The sequence below is a fragment of the Rhinoderma darwinii genome, chromosome 3 (genome assembly GCF_050947455.1).
Source record: "Rhinoderma darwinii isolate aRhiDar2 chromosome 3, aRhiDar2.hap1, whole genome shotgun sequence".
Taxonomy (NCBI): Eukaryota; Metazoa; Chordata; class Amphibia; order Anura; family Rhinodermatidae; genus Rhinoderma; species Rhinoderma darwinii.
The window spans coordinates 415,192,956-415,201,219 of record NC_134689.1 but is presented as its reverse complement, the minus strand read 5'-3'; the positions used below and the strand labels follow the sequence as shown (position 1 = coordinate 415,201,219).

The 8,264-nt window shown below is 36.5% G+C and overlaps 4 non-coding genes across 4 annotated transcripts; all 4 read right to left on the bottom strand.

The window, feature by feature from the left end:
* Positions 1-346: 346 nt before the first annotated feature.
* Positions 347-418, bottom strand: TRNAQ-CUG (transfer RNA glutamine (anticodon CUG)). The gene has a single exon. It is a non-coding gene; the product is annotated as a tRNA-Gln (tRNA).
* A 5,381-nt stretch (positions 419-5,799) lies between these two features.
* Positions 5,800-5,871, bottom strand: TRNAQ-CUG (transfer RNA glutamine (anticodon CUG)). Its single transcript has one exon. It is a non-coding gene; the product is annotated as a tRNA-Gln (tRNA).
* A 617-nt stretch (positions 5,872-6,488) lies between these two features.
* TRNAQ-CUG (transfer RNA glutamine (anticodon CUG)) lies at positions 6,489-6,560 on the bottom strand. The gene has a single exon. It is a non-coding gene; the product is annotated as a tRNA-Gln (tRNA).
* Positions 6,561-7,864: 1,304 nt separating this feature from the next.
* Positions 7,865-7,936, bottom strand: TRNAQ-CUG (transfer RNA glutamine (anticodon CUG)). The gene has a single exon. It is a non-coding gene; the product is annotated as a tRNA-Gln (tRNA).
* Between the last annotated feature and the right edge of the window lie 328 nt (positions 7,937-8,264).

Genomic DNA, 8,264 nt, shown 5'->3' with positions numbered 1-8,264 from the left:
TAACTGTAGTAACCAGTGTCAGGCAGCTACTGCCAAGGCAAAAAGACTGTAAATTAGTTTCCATTTGGATAATCTACAATGTGGATAATACTAATTTCCAAGGTCTGTCTGTACTGAACACACTACGAGCTGGAAGTAGAGCCAGTGTTTGCATTACATGCCATAAAAATACTCTTTAAATTTGTTAAATTTATATGCCCTCAATTACATTGGTTTAATTATCTCTACGAGAGAATATTATCACATTTTTTGTGTTGTTAAATCGTGTTTATGGCGTACAACAATAACTATCAATACAATACCTCATTGAAAAAGGATTTCACTCAGAAGGAATTAAACTGTGGCAAGGTCCCACCGAGAGTTGAACTCGGATTGCTGGATTCAGAGTCCAGAGTGCTAACCATTACACCATGGAACCCTTGACAATAGAGTGCAGTTTGGATATTTCTACTAAACAGGCAGTACGTGTAATTACAATAACACGTCGGCTATCATTCAAAATCGACCTCCCACAATAATCAAGAGGGCATAGCTTCTGTGCCTGCATGATCACCAAGATGTACAATTATTTTCTATTGCGGTTATATAACAAAAGCTAGAACCCTGCATTTGGAAAGGGAAAATAATATTAACAACTCAATGGGAAAAAACTGAGAAATGAAATTATGAATTTCAGTTGACTGAAAACTTAACTGTTGTAACCAGTGTCAGGCAGCTACTGCCAAGGCAAAAAGACTGTAAATTAGTTTCCATTTGGATAATCTACAATGTGGATAATACTAATTTCCAAGGTCTGTCTGTACTGAACACACTACGAGCTGGAAGTAGAGCCAGTGTTTGCATTACATGCCATAAAAAGACTCTTTAAATTTGTTGATTTCATATGCTCTCAATTACATTGGTTTAATTATCTCTACGAGAGAATATTATCACATTTTTTTTGTTGTTAAATCGTGTTTATGGCGTACAACAATAACTATCAATACAATACCTCATTGAAAAAGGATTTCACTCAGAAGGAATTAAACTGTGGCAAGGTCCCACCGAGAGTTGAACTCGGATTGCTGGATTCAGAGTGCTAACCATTACACCATGGAACCCTTGACAATAGAGTGCAGTTTGGATATTTCTACTAAACAGGCAGTACGTGTAATTACAATAACAGGTCGGCTATCATTCAAAATCGACCTCCCACAATAATCAAGAGGGCATAGCTTCTGTGCCTGCATGATCACCAAGATGTACAATTATTTTATATTGCGGTTATATAACAAAAGCTAGAACCCTGCATTTGGAAAGGGAAAATACTATTAACAACTCAATGGGAAAAAACTGGGAAATGAAATTATGAATTTCAGTTGACTGAAAACTTAACTGTTGTAACCAGTGTCAGGCAGCTACTGCCAAGGCAAAAAGACTGTAAATGAGTTTCCATTTGGATAATCTACAATGTGGATAATACTAATTTCCAAGGTCTGTCTGTACTGAACACCCTACGAGCTGGAAGTAGAGCCAGTGTTTGCATTACATGCCATAAAAAGACTCTTTAAATTTGTTAATTTTATATGCCCTCAATTACATTGGTTTATATATCTCTACGAGAGAATATTATCACATTTTTTTTGTTGTTAAATAGTGTTTATGGCGTACAACAATCACTATCAATACAATACCTCATTGAAAAAGGATTACACTCAGAAGGAATTATACTGTGGCAAGGTCCCACCGAGAGTTGAACTCGGATTGCTGGATTCAGAGTGCTAACCATTACACCATGGAACCCTTGACAATAGAGTGCAGTTTGGATATTTCTACTAAACAGGCAGTACGTGTAATTACAATAACACGTCGGCTATCATTCAAAATCGACCTCCCACAATAATCAAGAGGGCATAGCTTCTGTGCCTGCATGATCACCAAGATGTGCAATTATTTTCTATTGCGGTTATATAACAAAAGCTAGAACCCTGCATTTGGAAAGGGAAAATACTATTAACAACTCAATGGGAAAAAACTGAGAAATGAAATTATGAATTTCAGTTGACTGAAAACTTAACTGGTTTAACCAGTGTCAGGCAGCTACTGCCAATGCAAAAAGACTGTAAATTAGTTTCCATTTGGATAATCTACAATGTGGATAATACTAATTTCCAAGGTCTGTCTGTACTGAACACACTACGAGCTGGAAGTAGAGCCAGTGTTTGCATTACATGCCATAAAAATACTCTTTAAATTTGTTAATTTTATATGCCCTCAATTACATTGGTTTAATTATCTCTACGAGAGAATATTATCACATTTTTTTTGTTGTTAAATCGTGTTTATGGCGTACAACAATAACTATCAATACAATACCTCATTGAAAAAGGATTACACTCAGAAGGAATTAAACTGTGTCAAGGTCCCACCGAGCGTTGAACTCGGATTGCTGGATTCAGAGTGCTAACCATTACACCATGGAACCCTTGACAATAGAGTGCAGTTTGGATATTTCTACTAAACAGGCAGTACGTGTAATTACCATAACAGGTTGGCTACCATTCAAAATCGACCTCCCACAATAATCAAGAGGGCATAGCTTCTGTGCCTGCATGATCACCAAGATGTACAATTATTTTCTATTGCGGTTATATAACAAAAGCTAGAACCCTGCATTTGGAAAGGGAAAATACTATTAACAACTCAATGGGAAAAAACTGAGAAATGAAATTATGAATTTCAGTTGACTGAAAACTTAACTGTTGTAACCAGTGTCAGGCCGCTACTGCCAAGGCAAAAAGACTGTAAATTAGTTTCCATTTGGATAATCTACAATGTGGATAATACTAATTTCCAAGGTCTGTCTGTACTGAACACCCTACGAGCTGGAAGTAGAGCCAGTGTTTGCATTACATGCCATAAAAAGACTCTTTAAATTTGTTAATTTTATATGCCCTCAATTACATTGGTTTAATTATCTCTACGAGAGAATATTATCACATTTTTTTTGTTGTTAAATCTTGTTTATGGCGTACAACAATAACTATCAATACAATACCTCATTGAAAAAGGATTACACTGTGTCAAGGTCCCACCAAGAGTTGAACTCGGATTGCTGGATTCAGAGCCCAGAGTGCTAACCATTACACCATGGAACCCTTGACAATAGAGTGCAGTTTGGACATTTCTACTAAACAGGCAGTACGTGTAATTACAATAACAGGTCGGCTATCATTCAAAATCGACCTCCCACAATAATCAAGAGGGCATAGCTTCTGTGCCTGCATGATCACCAAGATGTACAATTATTTTCTATTGCGGTTATATAACAAAAGCTAGAACCCTGCATTTGGAAAGGGAAAATACTATTAACAACTCAATGGGAAAAAAATGGGAAATGAAATTATGAATTTCATTTGACTGAAAACTTAACTGTTGTAACCAGTGTAAGGCAGCTACTGCCAAGGCAAAAAGACTGTAAATGAGTTTCCATTTGGATAATCTACAATGTGGATAATACTAATTTCCAAGGTCTGTCTGTACTGAACACCCTACGAGCTGGAAGTAGAGCCAGTGTTTGCATTACATGCCATAAAAAGACTCTTTAAATTTGTTAATTTTATATGCCCTCAATTACATTGGTTTAATTATCTCTACGAGAGAATATTATCACATTTTTTTTGTTGTTAAATCTTGTTTATGGCGTACAACAATAACTATCAATACAATACCTCTTTGAAAAAGGATTACACTCAGAAGGAATTAAACTGTGTCAAGGTCCCACCGAGAGTTGAACTCAGATTGCTGGATTCAGAGTGCTAACCATTACACCATGGAACCCTTGACAATAGAGTGCAGTTTGGACATTTCTACTAAACAGGCAGTACGTGTAATTACAATAACAGGTCGGCTATCATTCAAAATCGACCTCCCACAATAATCAAGAGGGCATAGCTTCTGTGCCTGCATGATCACCAAGATGTACAATTATTTTCTATTGCGGTTATATAACAAAAGCTAGAACCCTGCATTTGGAAAGGGAAAATACTATTAACAACTCAATGGGAAAAAAATGGGAAATGAAATTATGAATTTCAGTTGACTGAAAACTTAACTGTTGTAACCAGTGTAAGGCAGCTACTGCCAAGGCAAAAAGACTGTAAATGAGTTTCCATTTGGATAATCTACAATGTGGATAATACTAATTTCCAAGGTCTGTCTGTACTGAACACCCTACGAGCTGGAAGTAGAGCCAGTGTTTGCATTACATGCCATAAAAAGACTCTTTAAATTTGTTCATTTTATATGCCCTCAATTACATTGGTTTAATTATCTCTACGAGAGAATATTATCACATTTTTTTTGTTGTTAAATCTTGTTTATGGCGTACAACAATAACTATCAATACAATACCTCATTGAAAAAGGATAAAACTCAGAAGGAATTAAACTGAGTCAAGGTCCCACCGAGAGTTGAACTCAGATTGCTGGATTCAGAGTGCTAACCATTACACCATGGAACCCTTGACAATAGAGTGCAGTTTGGACATTTCTACTAAACAGGCAGTACGTGTAATTACAATAACAGGTCGGCTATCATTCAAAATCGACCTCCCACAATAATCAAGAGGGCATAGCTTCTGTGCCTGCATGATCGCCAAGATGTACAATTATTTTCTATTGCGGTTATATAACAAAAGCTAGAACCCTGCATTTGGAAAGGGAAAATACTATTAACAACTCAATGGGAAAAAAATGGGAAATGAAATTATGAATTTCAGTTGACTGAAAACTTAACTGTTGTAACCAGTGTAAGGCAGCTACTGCCAAGGCAAAAAGACTGTAAATGAGTTTCCATTTGGATAATCTACAATGTGGATAATACTAATTTCCAAGGTCTGTCTGTACTGAACACCCTACGAGCTGGAAGTAGAGCCAGTGTTTGCATTACATGCCATAAAAAGACTCTTTAAATTTGTTAATTTTATATGCCCTCAATTACATTGGTTTAATTATCTCTACGAGAGAATATTATCACATTTTTTTTGTTGTTAAATCTTGTTTATGGCGTACAACAATAACTATCAATACAATACCTCATTGAAGAAGGATTACACTCAGAAGGAATTAAACTGAGTCAAGGTCCCACCGAGAGTTGAACTCAGATTGCTGGATTCAGAGTGCTAACCATTACACCATGGAACCCTTGACAATAGAGTGCAGTTTGGATATTTCTACTAAACAGGCAGTACGTGTAATTACAATAACAGGTCGGCTATCATTCAAAATCGACCTCCCACAATAATCAAGAGGGCATAGCTTCTGTGCCTGCATGATCACCAAGATGTACAATTATTTTCTATTGCGGTTATATAACAAAAGCTAGAACCCTGCATTTGGAAAGGGAAAATACTATTAACAACTCAATGGGAAAAAACTGAGAAATGAAATTATGAATTTCAGTTGACTGAAAACTTAACTGTTGTAACCAGTGTCAGGCAGCTACTGCCAAGGCAAAATGACTGTAAATGAGTTTCCATTTGGATAATCTACAATGTGGATAATACTAATTTCCAAGGTCTGTCTGTACTGAACACACTACGAGCTGGAAGTAGAGCCAGTGTTTGCATTACATGCCATAAAAGACTATTTAAATTTGTTAATTTTATATGCCCTCAATTACATTGGTTTAATTATCTCTACGAGAGAATATTATCACATTTTTTTTGTTGTTAAATCGTGTTTATGGCGTACAACAATCACTATCAATACAATACCTCATTGAAAAAGGATTACACTCAGAAGGAATTAAACTGTGGCAAGGTCCCACCGAGAGTTGAACTCGGATTGCTGGATTCAGAGTCCAGAGTGCTAACCATTACACCATGGAACCCTTGACAATAGAGTGCAGTTTGGATATTTCTACTAAACAGGCAATACGTGTAATTACCATAACAGGTTGGCTACCATTCAAAATCGACCTCCCACAATAATCAAGAGGGCATAGTTTCTGTGCCTGCATGATCACCAAGATGAACAATTATTTTCTATTGCGGTTATATAACAAAAGCTAGAACCCTGCATTTGGAAAGGGAAAATACTATTAACAACTCAATGGGAAAAAAATGGGAAATGAAATTATGAATTTCAGTTGACTGAAAACTTAACTGTTGTAACCAGTGTAAGGCAGCTACTGCCAAGGCAAAAAGACTGTAAATGAGTTTCCATTTGGATAATCTACAATGTGGATAATACTAATTTCCAAGGTCTGTCTGTACTGAACACCCTACGAGCTGGAAGTAGAGCCAGTGTTTGCATTACATGCCATAAAAAGACTCTTTAAAATTGTTAATTGTATATGCCCTCAATTACATTGGTTTAATTATCTCTACGAGAGAATATTATCACATTTTTTTTGTTGTTAAATCGTGTTTATGGCGTACAACAATAACTATCAATACAATACCTCATTGAAAAAGGATTACACTAAGAAGGAAGTAAACTGTGGCAAGGTCCCACCGAGAGTTGAACTCGGATTGCTGGATTCAGAGTCCAGAGTGCTAACCATTACACCATGGAACCCTTGACAACAACAGTGCAGTTTGGATATTTCTACTAAACAGGCAGTACGTGTAATTACAATAACAGGTCGGCTATCATTCAAAATCGACCTCCCACAATAATGAAGAGGGCATAGCTTCTGTGCCTGCATGATCACCAAGATGTACAATTATTTTTAATTGTGGTTATATAACAAAAGCTAGAACCCTGCATTTGGAAAGGGAAAATACTATTAACAACTCAATGGGAAAAAACTGGGAAATGAAATTATGAATTTCAGTTGACTGAAAACGTAACTGTTGTAACCAGTGTCAGGCAGCTACTGCCAAGGCAAAAAGACTGTAAATTAGTTTCCAATTGGATAATCTACAATGTGGATCATACTAATTTCCAAGGTCTGTCTGTACTGAACACCCTACGAGCTGGAAGTAGAGCCAGTGTTTGCATTACATGCCATAAAAAGACTCTTTAAATTTGTTAATTTTATATGCTCTCAATTACATTGGTTTAATTTTTTCTACGAGAGAATATTATCACTTTTTTTTTGTTGTTAAATCGTGTTTATGGCGTACAACAATCACTATCAATACAATACCTCATTGAAAAAGGATTACACTAAGAAGGAAGTAAACTGTGGCAAGGTCCCACCGAGCGTTGAACTCGGATTGCTGGATTCTGAGTGCTAACCATTACACCATGGTACCCTTGACAATAGAGTGCAGTTTGGACATTTCTACTAAACAGGCAGTACGTGTAATTACCATAACAGGTTGGCTACCATTCAAAATCGACCTCCCACAATAATCAAGAGGGCATAGCTTCTGTGCCTGCATGATCACCAAGATGTACAATTATTTTCTATTGCGGTTATATAACAAAAGCTAGAACTCTGCATTTGGAAAGGGAAAATACTATTAACTATTAACTCAATGGGAAAAAACTGAGAAATGAAATTATGAATTTCAGTTGACTGAAAACTTAACTGTTGTAACCAGTGTCAGGCAGCTACTGCCAAGGCAAAAAGACTGTAAATGAGTTTCCATTTGGATAATCTACAATGTGGATAATACTAATTTCCAAGGTCTGTCTGTACTGAACACCCTACGAGCTGGAAGTAGAGCCAGTGTTTGCATTACATGCCATAAAAAGACTCTTTAAATTTGTTAATTTCATATGCCCTCAATTACATTGGTTTAATTATCTCTACAAGAGAATATTATCACATTTTTTTTGTTGTTAAATGGTGTTTATGGCGTACAACAATCACTATCAATACAATACCTCATTGAAAAAGGATTACACTAAGAAGGAAGTAAACTGTGGCAAGGTCCCACCGAGAGTTGAACTCGGATTGCTGGATTCAGAGTCCAGAGTGCTAACCATTACACCATGGAACCCTTGACAACAACAGTGCAGTTTGGATATTTCTACTAAACAGGCAGTACGTGTAATTACAATAACAGGTCGGCTATCATTCAAAATCGACCTCCCACAATAATGAAGAGGGCATAGCTTCTGTGCCTGCATGATCACCAAGATGTACAATTATTTTCAATTGTGGTTATATAACAAAAGCTAGAACCCTGCATTTGGAAAGGGAAAATACTATTAACAACTCAATGGGAAAAAACTGGGAAATGAAATTATGAATTTCAGTTGACTGAAAACGTAACTGTTGTAACCAGTGTCAGGCAGCTACTGCCAAGGCAAAAAGACTGTAAATTA